A 19,721-nucleotide genomic window follows, 5' to 3' on the forward strand; every position below is an offset into this window, starting at 1 on the left:
CTGGTCCAGCCTGCATCCCTTCAATCATGCAGGCCAATGTGTGAGGCAGAGGTCGAATCTGTGGCCTCTACCAAATTCCTTGTAAAATTTAAGTGCAGCTGCTTCTCACAAAATTAAAGGTTATTTTAACTATATTTCTTTTCCAAAAATACTTGTCATAACACAGGGAGGACCCTTGCTTCTCTTTCAAGGCTATGAAATGCTTAGCACATCTGGTTTCATTATGCCTCTCTGCAGGGCACAAGGCACTGTGTTACACAAACTCTCAGGGTGGAGCTGGGGTTTGATGTGCTCTTGCTGCCTTCCAGGAATTTGTCCTTTCCATCACAGGTGGGGAGCCAAATATTTCTCCTGGTGTTAAGGGACACTCGTATATGTATAAAGAAAGTCACAGAAAAATAAAAATAAAGAACGCTAACTAGGAATATCTGATCTTTACCAGTTTGTTCAAAAGGTTTGTTCAATGAACTTGCCCATTTGTGTTTCAGATCAATTTGCTTAGATTATATCTTTTTAAATTTGTTGTCTAAAGAAATGAACAGCAAACAAGCTAAGTTTTAAAAGACCCACCAGCACATTTGCAGCTTTACCAGGGACCACTCAGAGCAAAAAGGAGAAAAGGAAGCCCTCACATCTCTAGATGACTCTCCAGGTAAAGCAGGATCCCTCTACCACCCCTCCACTCCTTTGTCTACATGTGGTGGGTTGACCTTGCCTGGCTGCCAGTTCCTCACCAAGCCGCTCACTTATTCCCCACCCTCAGCAGAACAGGAACAGAAAATACAATGAAAAAGCTCATGGGTCGAGATAAGGACAAGGAGATCACTTACCAATCACTGTCACAGGTAAAACAGACTTGACTTGGGGAATAGCAATTTAATTTATTGACAGTAACAGAGGATAGTGAGAAATAAACTAGAACCACCTTCCCCCACTCCCCACCCCATTCTTCCCAGGGTCAACTTCACTCCCCACTCTTCCTTCCTCCTCCCAACTCCCCGAGTGGCACATGGGGATGGGGGTTGTAGTCAGTTGATAACCCTTCATCTCTGCTGCTCCTTCCTCCTCACGTTTCCCCTGCTCCAGCATGGGGTCCTACCCATGGGAGACAGTCCTTCACGAACTGTTCCAATGTGGGACCTTCCCACAGGGTTCAGTTCTTCAGGAACGGACTGCTCCAGTGTGGTGGGTCCCCCATGGGCTGCAAATCCTGCTGGAATACTCTCTGAGCAGAGTATTTAGAAACAGCCCTTGGAAAGCTGTTGGAACGATGCACCATTCTGTTTCTGCCATTGGTGGGAATGCACTGCTTGAAAAGAAAATGAGTTACATCTGTCAATTCAGATTGGTTCAGTGTGGCATTTAGGGCTGTATTAAAAACATGTCCCCTTGAATCAAAAAGGAGATAAAATTCAGGAACTTTAAGTGGTGACAGTTTCAGCAGCTGAGGGTGTCCATGTTAGAAGTTTAAAATGAGTGGGCAGAGGAAATAAATACCCCAAAAGCTTCCACGAGAGGAAGAGGAGGGCTATCTTGCCTCTCAGGCAATCCTCATTTGAAAACATTTGGGAACTATTTAGTAGAGTTGTGAGCTAAAAGAGAACTGAAGTTGAAATGTAGCAAGGAGTGCAGAGCGTTAAGATTTCTCTCTCTTGTGCCTTTGCATGAACATATAAATAAACTACCTACTGACTGATTAGCTTATATCAGTGAATTTGAAGGAAATGGAAAAGGAGAGAACAATGACAAAACATTTATTTTGCATTTGGTTTACAAAATGGGAAAACTATATAACAGTTAAATAAAATATTGTTTCAGTTATAATTAACTAAGCTAAATTTGCATGACAACACAGTGCAACTTGAATGCTCTGCATATACCTTAACGATTTCATGAGAAGATCAACTTTTAAGCAGCTAAAGTCTAAAACTCTACAGTGACACCGAGCCAAAGTTACAATGCCATGGCTACTCAGTTGAAGTTTTCTGAATGTCATTCATATTACTCATTCATTAAAAAGCATTGTCTTTCATTAGAAGCAGGACTAAGCAAAGCACTTAAGAAACCAGAAGTCTGGTGATTCAGTCTGAGGGACTGAAGTCTCAGAATTTCCTGAGTTTTGCTTGGTTTACCCCAAGGTAAATTGGGTATGTCAGTTTAACTTAAAAAATTGGCCCCTCCCCCCCCCCCCTTTTTTTTTTACAAAGAATAAATAGTTGCAATAAACTTCTGGGTACTTGACTTGATGAAGATGCTCAGTAAATAAAATAATAGGAACGGGACAGTTGCTGTGACACACTAATTAAAAAAAAAAAAAGTGTTCCCCCCTGCCCCAAGTGAACCAGGAATGCAGTGAGAAAGAGAAAACAATGGGAAAATAAAATGCCTCCAAAACTAATGTAACAGTAAAAACCTGAAAGTAAAAGGTGCTTCTTGAATATGTTCCTAACCCAACACAGCTGGTGGAACAAGTCTTTGTTTGAAAAAAATACTGAAAATATAATGTGATTAGACAGAATCCATGTGGGTATTTTTTGTTTCTTTGCTGCAGGAGGCTATTGCTATATAAGTTTACCTTAAAATTGATTTCCAGTTCTAAGCTTCTGAAGAAACTCATTAAAAAGAACTGGTCAGGAAGACTACTGAAAAGATAGTGCTTCATGATTTTAGATTTAGATTACATTTTAAAATTATGACTAAGTAGCTTTTAAATTAATGGCAGAAATGCAGTTCTATTTCTAAAAAATACAGTGCCTTTTTCTGTCAATACTGTTTTCATTGTGCTCTTTCTTTCTCTCTGACTTTTCAGAAAGGAAAGAAGAACAAAATAGGAAAATGGAAGCTGAATAACAGTACATCTTGTTCTTTGGGAAAGGTAAGTGTGAAAAGTTACACACTGGCTACAAAGATAGGCAGAGAAAAATTGTCAGGAATGTGCAAAAATCTATTGCAAAATAAAAACAATTTAAGAAATGCTATAAAAATTTTTTCTTTTTTTTTTAAATTGCCAGTATGTGGTACTTTGTAACTGGATGATTGCCGATTATGATGGCAATTGTACACCAACTACATGACTACACAATATACTGGTGATGTAACAGTGTTGTTATAGTTTCATGGCGAATAAGAGGTCTTTGATGAAGAGCTCTGCAGCTTACACAATTGACGTGAGTTCTGGGGAAACCAAAATGCTACTGAAGTTGTCTTTCCCCAGTCAAAAACCTGTACCTGCCTCTTGTTCTGCTCTCGTAGAAAACTGTCTTTCACCCCGAGCAACTGTATAATAATGACATTATGGCAGGGCAAGGGTTAGAAGTTAGGACATTCTGATGTCCATGCCAAGATGTTTCAGTGTGGGATGTGCCCACACTAAGGATAATGGATGCCAATGCAGCAGTATACAAAGGTCTTTAAGGGGCTCCGGAGTATGTGATCACCCTTACAAAAAAAAGTGAGGTAGCAGGCCAGTCAATAAGGATGCCTTTTACAGCTGTCCAAGTACAGAAAGACGGGATTCCCTGTATCATCAGAGAAGGTGTTATGTTATTACTTTGCAGTAACTGTACCAGGTGGAAGGAGAGGGAATTTGTGACATGCACAGTCGTTGCCGTAAGCAGTACATTAACTAGTGTTAAATGGTGCTTCCAAATATTTTCATGGTGGATTTTGTTTGGTTTCTGGCATGGGAGATTAATATTTCCCTGACCAGTGCCTGTTACTGTTTTAAGTTAAAATAATATGTACATGGAGATATGCAGAAGGATATGTATGTCTAAAACCTGGGACTACTAGCAAAACTGCTGGTCTTTGGAGAATGAAATTTTCACCCTACTGAATTTGGTGGGAGTTTTTCCATAGATTTCAGAAAGCCCTTTAAATTTTTTTGTTGTTAGAAGATAATTCATGTTTTTATTCTAGATCTCCCACAAGTTGTAGATAAGGAAGAGCAAAAAAAGCCCCCAAACCCTACCGATGAAAAGACCCAGAAGAAGGATGGGGCAGTTTACTTAAACAGAAAAGACCTACATGGTGCCATGGATTAAAATATCTTTTTTTTTTTTTTTTAAAAGAAGGAAAGGAAGTGGTTATGAAGGTGATTTGCTATAGCATAAAACACAGATTGAAAGATGGAGGATTTAAGAGTAGAATTTATGGCTTGGATATAAACCTGGAGGTTTGGTCCATTTAGAGTCTGACCCAATATGTGAATGGAAAAGCTCTAAATTGAATAAATTTGAAGTGAATCCCTAAAGAGGGAAGAAGGGTTAGAAAAGCACGTCCCCTTCAGTGCAAGACAGAGAAATTCAATAAATAAGGATTAGTAGCCCATCACATTTTTGCTATATTAACATCATTCACTCTAAAAATGAAATAATTCTATAATGATCTTTAATATTTCTGTGCTGCTTCTGGGTGAAAAAAGTCAAGTATGTACATAGGTTGTGACATTTAAATAAAATGGCACCACATATAAAATTTATCCTGAGATATAACTGGAGAAAATTATTATGACATTTTTCCTACTGGCAAATAAAACACTATTTATTAAACTAAAATCAGGATGCGTTGGGTATGCCCTACTTGCAGGGAGGTCAGCTGCTGAGAACAGTGTCACTTCACCTAGATAATTTCAATCCTGTTAGGACTGCCAAGCACAGATCATTTTTACAGCTTGGAATAAATAATAAATGGGTGGTTAAAAGCCCCAGATGAGGATATAGCAAATCTCATTGTCTTCTCTTTGCAGTGTGTTGTTTTGTGCAGCTGTTCAGAGCATGTAAAAATAGCTACCATGCAGTCCTGGCTGTGTTTTACATCACTTCTGTAGCATTGGTGTAATGGACTGATCAAAGCACCAACTGGTGGAGAGATAAAGACGATACTTGAACTGTGGACTTTTCTGTTTGTTGCAAAAGCCCTTCCGAATGCTGTGTTGGATTGTTTCCAGAGTTGCAGACAAGGTTCCAGGCATCAGTGGTGAAAATCCTGCACACTGAATTAAGCAAACTTTTCTGAAATAATTTTAAGATTGGCCTAGTCGTAATTGCAGCTGGAATGAGTTAACTAGAGAAGTACCTAGCATAGAGCAGATGTGCAAAATTGGCCAGTGTTTATCGGTCTTTAGTTATTTATTCACAGAAAACTGAAAACATGCTAAAACTGCAACTAGTTGGTCTTTATTCCTCGTTAATATCACTATCATTGACTTCAGTTGATATTGGAACGGTCACCTAAAAACCTTCTGAAATTAATTTAGTATGAAGACATTGGAAAAGCTGTCAATAAAAACCTTACTTGGAGCCTGTTTCTGCTCTGAATTCTTAACGTCCTTTGGTGTCATGTCTTTGAGGGGAAAAGGTTGTTCATTTTAGATTATTTACACAAAGCAGGATGCACTTTCCTTAACTGCAACCACAACAGCTAGGTAATTGCAAACATTTTCAGGCAGGCTTGTGAAGAACATCATTTTTATTCCCTTTTAAACTTCACTGGATTCAGGAAATTCACATATGCCTGTGTTTTTCAACTTCTAAGGGATCAGTGGGAGTACTAAGCAAAGCAAAGCTATCAGCAGAGGCTTAAATTCACTGAAGACAACACACAGCTTCACTGGAAAACTTTTATGGGGTCTTCAAACTGAAAAAGACCAGCAACTTACATCAAAGACTAGAAAACAGGTTTTTTTTCTTCTGGCTATTTTTCATTTGATTCATAAAGTTCTGCTTTATTTCTGTGCAAAGGAGGCTATATGCTCAGATTCATTGCATAACTAAGTTTGAAACTCATTTTATGACTCACACTTTGATGCTGACCTCTGCAGCTCCTTGGATTCTCAGTATTTAAAGAGAGAGTATGAGTCAAACAGATTTCATTGTGAAGACACTGTCACATTATTACAGTCCCAGGCTGAAACTAATTTAATGAATGAAGATGCTCTCTGTTTGTATCAAAGATTGCTTCCCATGGACAGATATATTACCTTATATCACCAAAGACCAATAGCAGAGCTAGTTTTGCTAAGCCAAAGCACGTACATATATGAAAATGGGAATGAAATCTATGGTCCCTCTTGAGCAAAGAGCAAACTTCCACTAAGAGAGAGCAGGTGCATTTGCATTTATCTTAATAAATGGGAATTACCTAGTGGCTCTAGACATCTGTTAAGTTGTCTGTGGGAAATATCTCAGCCTGTGCCAGCTCTGTGGGGTGTTTTGTAGACTTTGGGGCATCTAGGCAGCTGATTCCTACTGCTGAGGTGATAAAAATGTATGCATCACAGAGGGGTACTGTGGGGAGCCACAGCTGTAGGAGAACAATGTAGCATCTGACTTTTCAGTTTGGCATAGGGAAACTAGAATGATTTTGCCTCTGTTCTCCTTTTCTCTAATACTTTCTACTTAGCTTTTACCCTAGAATTAAAAAAAATACAGATGAACGGCATGTCAAGGGATCTGTCTCCTACCCTCGTGGCAAGACAAATTTATTCCTAAACCCTTCTTGATGGATGTTTCATTAACGTAACTAGAAAACCCCCTGGGATGGGCTTCCATTACATCCCCAGGCAATCTGTCTCAGAGATTTCCCTTGCCTTACAATTAGAGAGGTTTTTTTGTTCCTAATGTCCACCTTAAAATCCCTGCTGCAATTTGTGTCCATCATGTCTTGTCCCATACCATGTTGATGGATTTGAAGACTGGCTCCATGTCTTTCTTCACTCATTTCCTCTCCTGATTAATCAGTTCTTTCAAGTCTTTGCATAGGCCACATACCCTAAGCTTTTGATCATTTTTACTGTAGCAAGTTTTTATTTAAAATCAGTGAAAAAGTAATTATTTGAATAAAATAATTGTGCTAAATATTGGAAAGACCAAATCCTAATGGCTTGATGAACATCATTTTTTTAATGAAAGTGCTGAATATGGAGATTTCTTTAGATAAATGTTTAAATTGTTGTTTAAGGTAATACATATGCAGGCACACTCACATACATACACATATTAAAGAATCCCACATAAATGAAAATCATAGGCAGTCTGCAAAGACAGAGACCAAAGATATGAATGCAGTGTTTCATTCCTGAGTTTCTTGAATTGTTGCCCTAGTGCTGCATGAAAATGATGGGTAAAAAAGAAAGGTTTACCTGTAACAGCTCCTAGATGTATTTAAGCCTCCTAAAGCAGTTTTTCATGAGCAAAAGCACTTTAGTGGAAGGTGAAAAATGAACGTTTACAGGAGTGGCACTAATTCAATCTGAAATGAATGCTAATATAGTTTATTCTGTCAGTGATATTTGTTGTTATTGACTGAGATGTGCCTATGTGTTTGATGGCTTTATCAGTTTCCCTCAAAACATTGTTTATCCTGTAGACTTGGATGGAAATCATCATAAATGTCATCCTCCTTTAGATCCTGACTCAGCAAAGCAGTTAAGAACATATTTAATTCTGAATAAAATCTTCAGTTTCACTACATCAGTAAGAAACAAATATGTGCTTAGCATTAAGCATATTTTAAAAGGTTTTTGCTAAATCACAATGTTATTTTCAGGTGGCTTCCTTTTCTTCAGCATTCAACAATTCAGTGCTGTCTGATTTATTGCTTGTTACAATGCATCTTTCATCGCTACCTTTCGTGCTCCTTTGTTGTTCAGATATGCACTGCTGCTATAAATAATACTGTTGTGTGAGTATGAAAGAACAGTTGCCTCCAGCAAATATCATTGTATGTTGTCACTATGTTTGTGAAAGTTAAAGATTAATGCTTAAATAAGGTACTTAATAATGTTCACATTATATATCATATATCTTCTATTCACTGGCATTATTTTTTCCTCTTTCACTAAGGTAAGAGGTGTTACTGAATAAGAATGGCTGCAATAGCTATTTGAAAACACTGAAGAGGGCAGTTGCTTTATGGCTTCAAATGTTTCAGACTTTTAAAGTTTGGACCTTTTACTGAAGAGATGATGGGCTTGTCTTTGCTTTGCTCCTCGCTATTACATAGCTTCTCTGGATGGAGAACTCACCTTGCTATGTGGAAATGCTGTGATGCCTATCTACAGCTAAAGGAGGAGCTGTAAATTTTAAGTTTCTTGCAGCTGAGAATACTGAATTTGTAAATGTAGCTGGGGTTTAAGCAACACTGTGTTTCCTCTTAGTTAGCTCCAGTGTTCCCTCATTCTGCTTGTTGACTTTTAAGACCTTTGCTCTAAGCATCTAGCTCTTCTGGCACATTATATATGGAACTTACCTGCCTAAATCAGTGCTATCTGCTCTACTATCTGGGTATCATATAGGGTGATGGAGAACAGCAGTGCAAAGCCTAAGTCCTCTTGTGAATTCATAATTGCGCCGACAAAGTTGGTTTATCGCTGCACTGAGTAGGATCTATAGATGAGCAGATGTTACCAGTAAACCCCTGATTTAGGAGACACTGCCTTTTATGGCATTGAGACGTTATGGACAGTGAAGAGGATCATTACTGACTGAGGCAGAACTTGAAAAAGCTGCTGCTGATAAAGTAGGAGATAGGATTCTCTTTTATCAAAAGGCAGTGATTTATTTGAAGTATGGAAGTGTGGATCTCACACATGTCAGGCTTAGTGTGTTTTTTCTGAATCCCAGGCAGTTCCTGCAGAACACCAGAGCTTGCAGCATCTCTGAGTTTAGGAGACTGAAAGCTCATTAATTTTTGGCTCTCAACAGACAGCTGCTCAGAGAAGAGCCCTTTCACCTTTGGCTTGTCAATTTGTACAAAAGTTTGGAAAGGTGAAGTGGAAGAATAGGGATTGTGGGAGTGAAGGGGAGAAAGTTTCCATGAGCTAGAAATCCTGCCTTTTAACTTCCTCCATTTCAAGGTAGGGTAATGAAGTGTGTCTGTGCAGCAGCTGGGTATACTCATGGATATGAGACAGTGGAAAATTCAATGGTACAGGGAAACTGCAGTAGTGTGACTAATACTGCGCTGAGCTTTATGTAATTTGTCGGTTGTGTCCTTCCTCCAACTTTTTGCTGGAACCGCGTGGGCAGGAGCACTGTGTCAGTCACCTGTAATCACCTTGAGAAACCCATCCTGTTGCCTCCTGCATCTGTAGGGAATTTTCTGCTGGTTCCAATGCTCAGTACGTGGGGCTCCTGCTGGGGATGCTGGGCTCTGGCTAGCCGAGTGCTGGTCCTGATTTTTACACATCGGCATAGTTAGTTTTCATTTCTCTTTTTCACGGGTTCCTGTGGAGTCATGGAGTATGAGCTCTTCCTCAAGATCCTCCCTGCTGTCACTGATGCTCTGTCAAGCCCCTATTAATTTTGCAAGGCAACCCGTAAAAGTTTAGCTGGGTTCTAAATGCTGGCTTTGTCCTCAAACTTCCACCTGCATTTGGAAACAAGTGTGATGCCTCACACACAGATAGCAGCTGATTCCTGCCTTTTAAAGTCTGGGCCCTGTACTGTGTGCTGTATTTTCAGAGAATGCATGATGTTAAAATGGTCTTTGAAAAGCTATTTGGGGAAAAAAAGTGTCACGATACTGCAAAATGCTAGAATCCGGTCAGCCGCTTGCAAGCTAACATATTCAAAGTTTCTTATACCTGATTGTGGCAGTGTGCTTCTGGGAAAGTCACTGGTTTTGGTAGCATTGATGTACCTTATGAAAAAGGCACACCACAGAACAGCTGTGCTATTGATTTTTTTAAATATTGTTATGGGACAACGATTGTGTTCAAATGAAATTTAGACTTGTCTCTTCAGGCTGGGGATCACACTGAGCTATCACTGTGACCTGGGGAAAACAATTCACGTTTGCTTTGCTCTCCGAAAGAAAGGTAGGTGTCAAGGGGTGTGATGCTTCATTTTAAAGTCACACAGTGCTACCTTTTCCTCACTGCACAGATACACGGGATGCACCAGGGCAAGCTTGGCAATTCACCTCCATGAGTGGATTTGGTTTGCTCGGACCCACAAGCAAGTTCCCCATCCCCAGAGTGTCTGCCCTGCTGCAACTGAAACCCTGTCAGCAGCAATCAAATGCAAATGCGTTCATTAATGAGGTGTCGTTATGGCGGTAAGTCCATCATCAGGACCCGGCCACTTGGGCAGTGCAGTCACTTCATAAGCTGGCTGCTCTAGCACGTATTACCTTGGGTGGCCTTTGGGGTGCTCCATGCTGTGAAATTAACTGTTGCTCATCTCTTTCATTTTAATTGTTAGTGCTAAATTGTTGGGTTAACACTTCCATTTGAAAGACAGAAGTACAGGTGCAGAAACCACAAATCATGCAACAAATTATTTATCCACTTTATAGCATTCAGAAGGGACATTCCAATGTGGTTTAATGGTCTATGCTGTAAAAAAAAGCATTTAAAACCCCAGGCACTACACTTGTGCTGCAGATGGTGGTCAAAGCCTTAACCTACCTGCCACTTGAACCACGTCCCTAACCCTACAGGACTGTGTTCCCTAGGCTGGAAAACGTGACCCTCCCAGGGGACACCCAGGACTAGAGACGAGCCCTTTTACACTGTGAGCAAAGGAGCTGAGCCCAGGTGAGGGAGGCGGGAGGATGCTCCCCTTGCCGTTACCTGGCTCTTCTTACCCACCAGCTCAGCTGATACCAGGAACAGAGGGGAGGAGGAAAAATAGTCTGCCTCTGTCCTGAGCTGAAGGGTGGTGCTCCTGAACGATGCCACACAGCTAAGATCTGGGTTTCACTGCAGGCAAACCACTAAGAACCAGTAGGAGGCCAGCATGGTAAAGCCTTATGGCTTTTTGCCTTCAGAAGTAGTGTTCAACTTAGCAGAGTTTCATCTGAAATAAAACGTCAGAGAAATTACAACTTCAGCACTTTCCCCACAGAATATTTCATTTTCTTCATTTTGCAAGTCTTGAAACATTATAGCTTCATCTACACTTAATTAAACTAAAAAAAGTTACCTGACCTGAAGCAACAAAGCTGAAATTTTCTATTTTCATTTCACTGCATTAGTGAGCTCACACCTCCTCTCTTCATTGTTTATTAGCAGAGTTCCAAAAGGTAGCACAGAAGAGGTATGAAAGGATACGCGTACCTAGTCTCAGCTAGACTAAGCTATGGGTACGCTATGACATTATACAGTCTCATGTTAATTTTGTACAGGTACCCCAAAGATTTCAGTATAACTTATTTAATGTAATTGCTGACCTAAGACTGAGTATCTAGAGAGTCTGGGATGAATTAATAAAACATACATTCTTCTTTTTTTTTTCCGATTACAAAAAATGGGATGAGAAATTGTACATATATATTATATGTATGTATAATTTACTGTTCAGTCTTTGAACTCTAATCTATTTGACAGCCTGGAACAGTGATTTTAAATTCACCTATTCCTAATTATTTGATCTGCTCCCTTGACTATCTTAACCTTCTTCAAACAGAAGAGATTTATCTTTGGATCATGTTAGGATTTGAACAGAACAAATTAGATGCTGACATGACTTTTTTTAAGCATAATTAAAATGCATGACCAAGTCACACTTCCATACCTTTAAAAAAGCATTTTATTACATTAAATATTTAATCTGGGACAGTTAATCCATATTTATCTTACAGGACCATGGCAGTGACTGTAAAATTGCAGGCCATTGATCCTTTCTTGAACTCCTTGGAAAAGATCTATAATAAAATTATGGGCTAAGATTGCCTTATAAAGTTCAGGCAAATACTCCTTGAAGTTGAGCAGTGTTTAAATCAGCAGACCAGATCATCCAATACTGTGCTCCACTCTGTGCCTGGTATGCTAACTATTTGGTAATTCCTCAGGTGTGCTCATCGGTAGGAATATTGCCTGCTTTTTTCTTCTTACTTGTGCTGTGCTGCAGGACAGAGATTTTGGGCCCCTGAGCAAGAGACAGAGATGCTCATCAAAAAGGGTAGCAGAAGTTGACAAACCTTTGCCTTAGACATGCTGTGTTTTGGGACTGAAGGAATGAGCCAGATGCAAGGCATGAAAATCCAATTGAGGTCCTGGGCTTTTATGGGGAGAGGCTGTACAGGAAAGTTTGTAAGGTTCTTCATTGGAGCCTTCGTTCTTGATTGTTTCTTTAGATCTTACTCTAAGTTTGCCATTCATCACTTTTTACCCTGCTGGTATGGGATATGCATCGATTGCACAGAATTTTTTTTTTTTTTTTGTAAACTAACTCTGCTTTCCCATATCCATTTCTTGGGTTTCAAATGAATATGCAGGAAGCTCTGGAATTTGGCCTGAGCCATTTAAAATATCTACTCATTTTATGTATATATATATGTATAATATAAAATTCTGTATAAAATTTGCCAGATAATTCATTAAAAAAAGGGTACAATTTAAGGATTGCTGGTGTTGAACTCCTCATAAAAGGGAAGGTGTTACAAGAGTAATCAAAAAGAATAATATTTACAAGCATAATAAAAAATTATTCTTGTAAAATAGCTTTCACAAAAATGCTTGTTTGGTTTAAGTAAAATTAATTAGTTTGTGGTCAAATAATTTTGAAAAGAAGTTAAGAATTGGAATTTTTTGTCTTGATGATTTAAAATGGATAATTTTATTTTTTTTAAAATGCCATTTGTTCAGTAAAATATCTGTTTCTTTTAGACTTTTGTATCAGTGATGGAGGAATTCAGACGTGTCTGCTGGCATTTTTATCATGAAACAAATAATGGAGGATTTTAATTTCTCTTTTCTTCCTTTTTTTTTTTTTTTTTTCCCCACATCAACTGTCATCGATTGCTGCTTTGTGGAGAGAGAGAATGGAGGGGGCCAGGCACTAGCAGGTTTCCTGTGAGATGCTCTAATTTATGTCATTCCTGACACAAGGTGGTGAAAGCCATTTCCAGACTTTCAGACCCTAAGGCAGGGCCAGATTAGTTGGATTTTCATCTGAGTTCTCTAAAACACCAGCTGCTAAGGTCTGCAAATATAATTTCATACTCTTCTGTGATTTAGCATAGATCCTCAGATTTGCATTTTCGTGTAAATTAAACAGAAGCTGGTGAAAGGCATTTTACCTGAACAGATTTCACCAAAGTTCAGATGCTATTTGTAGCGCCTGCTGCTAACTGTGGTGACAGATAGTGGATAGCAAGATGACTGATAACAGGAAATGCATCTTAGAAAGCCATGTATTAAGATCTTTGGAATGGAAAATGCAGGTTAAGGAGAGAAAATTTCCCGTATTATTTCCCTATTATTACTAAAAAGACCGATTTTCTTTCATTCTTTTGTTCATTCAGTCATTTAAACAGCAGCAGCATGGACAGCTGAAACTCTGCACAGAGGGGCAATGAGTAAAGGCAGAAATAAATTCTTGCTTTTTTCTTCCACCAGTGTTACAAGAACAGTCAACAAATGCTAGAAATCAGTGCAAATTAGTAAGCACCTCCTCTCAGCAGCCTATCGATGATTATCACTACTTTTTGCGTTCCCTTAAATTGTTAAGTATTTCAGGATAAGCATCTTTTGCACATGCCTTCAGTTAACTGAAACATATTGAACACTTGCACATTGCAGCTGTGCATTCAGAGCAGCCACAGCAATTCATATAAAAGTGTTCCAGTTAACCTGTAAATGGGGATATAATTCAGCTAGAGAGAGTGTGTAAACAGTACTTTGCTAAGACAAATCCTACTGTGAAAATGAGAGGCGGATATGCTTCTTGTAATTGCTCGGGGCTTTGACTGATGGTAAATACGTTGTCATCACAGTTGAGTATCAATACATGGACCAAATCAGAGCATCCGAAAATGGGCTCTAGCTATCTAGAATATCTGGCTTTGAATGATCCTTCCAGGGTGTTTGCTTAAAAAATAAGCATAAAAACTTGTACTGTCAAACAAGGGAGATATCAGTTCACCTGTGAGCCATGCCTTAAAGCAGGCACTGATAATGTACCTGCATTTGGATAAAAGTTTCATTATTTTTTTGGTAAATGTTACAGTCGAAATATCAGGAGCTTCTGTTGTCTTCAGTTTGCTGCAGAGACAATAAAGGTGCAGTGCACATAAATGAGTTAAATAATGTTAGGCACTAATCTTGTTCCAGAGTTTATCAAACATAGGACATTGTTAATCCCATACATTATTACAGGTGAAATGAAATCACAGCCATGTCCAGAAAAACATCACATCATTCTTGTATCATCATTCCAGATCAGATTCAGCAAATAATCTGATCTGGTAATAACAGCTGTACATTAACAATGAAACAATCCAAATTGCACTTGAGTCTGAAAGAATCCAACAGCAGATTCCTAGAATTAGCAAGTAAAAATGGACAAAAGAAAAAACCTACTGAAAATTATTTTGATGTAGCATTGGAATTTTTATGAGAACACATTTTTCATGGTAAATGCTTGCATTAGAAAAAAATTACATCACAAAAGTCAAAACCTGAAAATTTTCACCAACAAAAAGACTGTGTGTGTGCACTCTTCATTTTTTTTATAACAATCGAGGTCTTTCATGAAAAGAGTAGCAAAACTTTTCATGAGACGATCATGGAAATGGGAAACGCAGTTAGGTCTATCAGCTAACCAGTAGACTTCCTAACCAATTTCACTGTTATGCATGGGAAAAAATGAAACAAAAGGATAGATTCTTAGTGATGTTTAAGCAGTATTTGCTTAGCTCCTAACAATAGATTTTTAAAGTTTTCTAAAGGAGACTCCCATGATTCAATTTCTTGTGACATTTTGAAAGCATGTTAAAATCCCTTCAGCAACTCTTATGAAAAAATTTTAAAATTATTCCTTTTTTTAAAGAGAAAGATATGAAATGAGAAATCATCATACACGTTTTATTTCTGTAGAGAAATAAATCAAAAACTCTATGTACATATGAAATTGTTTTGCCCATCACCTTCAAAGAGAGACTTTAATTAATCCTTTCTCTGAGAAAGATATTAAATCCTCATCTAATCCCCAAGCAGCAGTTCATATAAAGTCTAGAATCATTTTGCATGTTCATAACCACAAAAAACATTATTTTCTCCGAAAGCAAATTGTGCTACAAAAACTATGAATGCTTCAAGTGCAGAGATGTTTTGCTTTTCCTTCATTTAATCTCTCCCTGATTTGATACACATGTAGATGCATAACAATAATTTTTTTTCTCCAAATCTTCTTTCTGTTCCAAAGAGGAAAACTAAGGAACTCTTCAACAATTTTGGTCTTTTAAAAAGTTCTGAAAACTTGGCTCTGGGCAGCAGGAGTGACAAATATCTCCCACACTGCTTTCAGGTTTGTTTCTAATGACACTAACAAATTAGGTATTTTATTTGCTATTTTATGTATTCCACCCACACCACTGTTATGCACTGGAAACCTTTTGCAGTCCTGTTTCCTAGATGATAATTATGATTTTATCCTGTATAGCTTTATTACAAGAACCATATGACCTGTTTCAGAGGTGTGTTTGGACAAGGACTGGAAATTTCTTGGCTAACTAATGGAGATGTTGTTCCATCTGTATAAACAGTAAATCAGCTGTGTTTATACATATAAGCATATAGTCATTAACATGAAGAACTCAATGACCTACTCCCAAGTGGAACCAGCAAGCCGGATCATCAACTCGCATGCTTGGGCACAGCCTGCAAGCTGAAGAAAGCTGAGCCCATTTATTTCCATGAAGATCTGTCACTGCCTGTCCATAACTTACTGCAGATAGAGCAGTCGTCTCTGGCTAGCTAACAAAGGCTGCCTAGGTGTAAGTGATCAGTGGGGTAATTATACCCATTCTGAAAACAACAAACTGTTTCACATTTCTCTGAGTATTTGTATCATAACACTCACATTTACAATGGTGAGCAAAGAAAAATTAGCATAAGATAACCAAATCATTGTGCACATCTTATTGAAATGCCAGTGGTCTAAAAACCTCAAAGTCTGTTAAAACATGGGGACATAAAAATACTGGACTGGGTTGATTTGCCTGGTTACAATTTGCTGCACATTCGGTCACTAGGGGATGTGAACACTTACATCAAGTGTATCTAAAACCTTGTGTCAGTTGCTAAATTTTGTATTTTTCTTTAGACAGCGTTGTTTCTTTGAACTGTCCTTTCTGCTTCCAAATCAGCATGTGAAGCAGTCCTGGTTTACTCCTCTTTCTTCATTGAATTGGAACCGTAATCAAATGGTTTTATTTGTGCAGAAATAGAAATGCAGTCCATTTCCCCACTTTTAATGAAACTAAATGTGATCGGCAACATTAATGTACTGCCTTTGATATTCTAAAGAATTCCAGATAATATCCAAAAAAGTATGCCTGAAAAATGTGTTAACAAAACACTATGGTATTTTGGAAATGAAGTTTTGAATCACGCCAGGCTGAGTAATTTCCACCTATATTCTAGTCTGGGAATTCTATTCTAGGAAGAGCTGGCTTGCAGAAGACTATTTTTCTGTATTATTTGTGTAACACTGAAAAACAGTTGTATAGTATACCAGATCCGAATTGCTGTTGTGGCCAATGTATGTTATTAAACACATTGCTCGTGGCAATATGCAGTGACACGTACCAGCATGAACAAAGGAATAACGACTTTATCCCCACAAGCTCTCTGATGAAGCTGAGACAGTTTCTTTGGTGAGTATTTCTTCACTTCTCTCTGGTCCCTCTCCCTTTCCCCTGCTCTGCAATCCAGTGAATTCAAATTAAGTGCTGGCACAAAGCTGCTAGGATTTGAATAACTTATCCCTCTTACTGCCTGAAAATATTCATCATCCTACTTTAGGGAAATGACCTGGGACGCAATTACATATTACGGCCAATATTATCTTCTGACCCCCCACATACCAGTTCTGACCTGGGACACATTTCACCTGCTAACATTTTTTTTTTTTTTTTTCTGTCTGCACACTGCTTTTGAAAGGGAGGGCAGTGAGTGAAGTCCTTCTTTTTCTGGAGAGCCTAAAAAACTGAGCTTCAGTAATTGAGGAAGTTACACTTTTCAAACTGTTCTTCAGGTGCCTGTTAGTGGTAGCAGTGCAGTACATTTATTTTACTCTACTTTAGGCTTTATTAAAGGGAAATTAGGTGTAACTTGTTCCTCTTCAATACAGTGGCTTTTTTTATTTCTCTGTGTGTGTGTGTGTCCATGTGCAAGCAGTCAGAAGCAGGCCTGCTACTGCAGAGGATTTTTCCTCTAGCTCTGTATAATTTCTTCAGCCTTTTTGTAACTGGAATTAAGCCTAACAGCAGTTAGAATTCAACTGGCTGCTTCTATATTTAATAAATAATAATCCTGCCATGAAATTGTAATTGGCAATAAAAAGTCCTGCAATTCATCTAACGGCTTTCCACCTCCGTTGTAAATCTGTACTTCCACTCCGCTGCTCATCGCCAAAAGACAGAGTGTATTCATTACTTCAGATACAACTTCTTCCATAGAAAGGAGAACTGGGATGCAGGCATTTAAAATTCTTTCTTCCCACACTTTCTTTTATTCTCCTACCTCCCTGTGGGCACAGAGTTCCTCCATTTTTTTGACCTACATTGTGGTTTGTGCCGGTCTTTTCCAAAGCTTTTAGTGTTGATGGATTAGACTAATTTCTCTAGATCACCCTCTTCTCTCTCTGTAGGATCTGTAGTACTATTTAATTGAAGACTAATGCTGGTGATATAGTCTTAAAACCTGTTCTAATGTATTAATTATGGTTTTTTGCCATGTTTTGAACTTTAATTTTAAACTTTACCTAGAACTGTATTTTTTTAAATCTTCTGCGCAACAGAAATTCATAGCAAAAGTTCAGCTTGCTGTGAAACAAACAGCTTGCTCACTGTGTGGGTTCGCCTACCCTTGCTTTGCAAAGGAGGCTCAGCACAGTCTTAGCTCACTGCTGATTTCATTGGTTCAGATTTGGCACTCAGGGACCATGGTGCTGCAAGGGTGCATCCTTCTTTAAACAGAGGGTTACGTCCCTGTTTATAGAGGCTCTGTCAAAAATTACAGTTGAACACTCAGCTGGATACTCTGTTCTGTGTGCCCAGAGTCAGGGATAACTATGCAGACAGCAGAGTCCAGGTGGATGAGAAACGACAGTCAGAGGGGGGTGAGTTTTTGTCACACCTTCATTGTACAAAGCTCTTCCCTACGGGAAAGGAGATCGCTTGGCAAAGGTCAGAATGGGAATGTGCAGAGAAGCAAGGAACTTAATATCTTCCCTGAACTCCAAGCCTGTGTCTTAGCCATTGGATTATTCTTCATCCCCTGCAGAAGAAGAGAGAAGTTTATCAGCGCCAGGCATCGTCTGCACTCTAACAGGGAAGCAATTCCTAAATCAGTGCAGGCTTGAATGGAAATAATGGAAATGATGCCTTGTGCGCAACCACCAGAGGTAGCAGACAAGGGTGTAAGGAGTGGGAGGAGAGAAGTATTTCCCTCCCAAAGCGGATATGATGTGATATCCATATACTGCAGTCTAAGATGGACTAAGAATTGGTTAGAATAGAATAGAATAGAGTAGACTAGAGTAGAATAGAATAGAATAGAATAGAATAGAATAGAATATTTTCAGTTGGAAGGGACCTACAATGATCATCTAGTCCAACTGCCTGTTGAATTGGTTTTAGTTCAATTAAACATGGACAAAGGGAAGAAAAATGCTTTTAAGCAACAACAGGAAAACTGCATTGAAAAGAATTCCTATTTATGTATGTTAAAGGGAATATGTGTCGGTGGTGGCTGTTCAAAACACTGCAAGAGGTTGGCTTGTGGAAACCTTGAACCCCGTTTTCCTCCAATGGCCTTCCTGTGCTGTGCAAAACAGAGCTCTGGCCCTGCTGAGGCTCTGGCTTGTAGCTCAGAAGACTGTAAATGCACAAGCTGCTGATGCCAGTTGTAGACAAAATGGGAACTAGTACCTGTGTCTGCAGAGCCTCTCTGCCCCCCTCTCAATGAGCATTAGTGCTCGTTGTAGTTAGCTAGGACCTTAAGTGGAGGGAGGAGAAGGGCAGGACATCCATATGGCTGGTGTTTTGTTCTCTGCGGTTGTCCTGTTAATGAGCATACAGTCTGCTGTGTGATGCAGTCGGGCAGGCTGGCTGCATGCCTGCCAGGCATGCTGGGAGCCAGCCAGAGCTCACCTGAAGCCACCCTTCCCATTTGGCAGCCTGGCTTTCTTTCTGAGCTGTTTTCGCTTTCCAGCTGCAGCGCTTTGAGAAGGGCAGACAGTGCTTTGGCAGTTGGAAGCAAAAGATTTTGAAGGAAAAATCTTTCTGGTGATGATGTGAGTTGTGAATTTATTCTCCCTACCTATGGGCATCCCTATGCATAACTGCTTGCCAGGACCTGATGGATGCCATACATGTTGGCTACCTGCTCAGCTCTTTAAAAGTAGGAATACTCCAAGTGACTATGTTGACTGCCTCAATATTTTATAGGAATGCACATTTATCAGGTGTCTGTTTCAGTTCATGGGGCTTGGCTCTTTTTTCGCTAAAGCTACTTGCAATTCCAGTCACAGAGCAGGAAGCGATCCTGCTCTGCGACAGACTGAATGAATGGAGAATCAGGCCCTTGCGAAATATGTGATTTTCTTGATGGTTATATTGAGGGGAACAGAGCGAAGGGATTTGAAATTTCAGGGTGTCTGACAGTTCCACTAACATGTTATTCATATTTAATGGCAGTCCTCCACGTGTTTTCTTCATCTGCTTGCTTCTTTTCAAAGATAATTCCTTAAGGATTGCTTATTCTTCTG

Source organism: Aquila chrysaetos, chromosome 3 (assembly GCF_900496995.4).
Source record: "Aquila chrysaetos chrysaetos chromosome 3, bAquChr1.4, whole genome shotgun sequence".
Classification (NCBI taxonomy): domain Eukaryota; kingdom Metazoa; phylum Chordata; class Aves; order Accipitriformes; family Accipitridae; genus Aquila; species Aquila chrysaetos.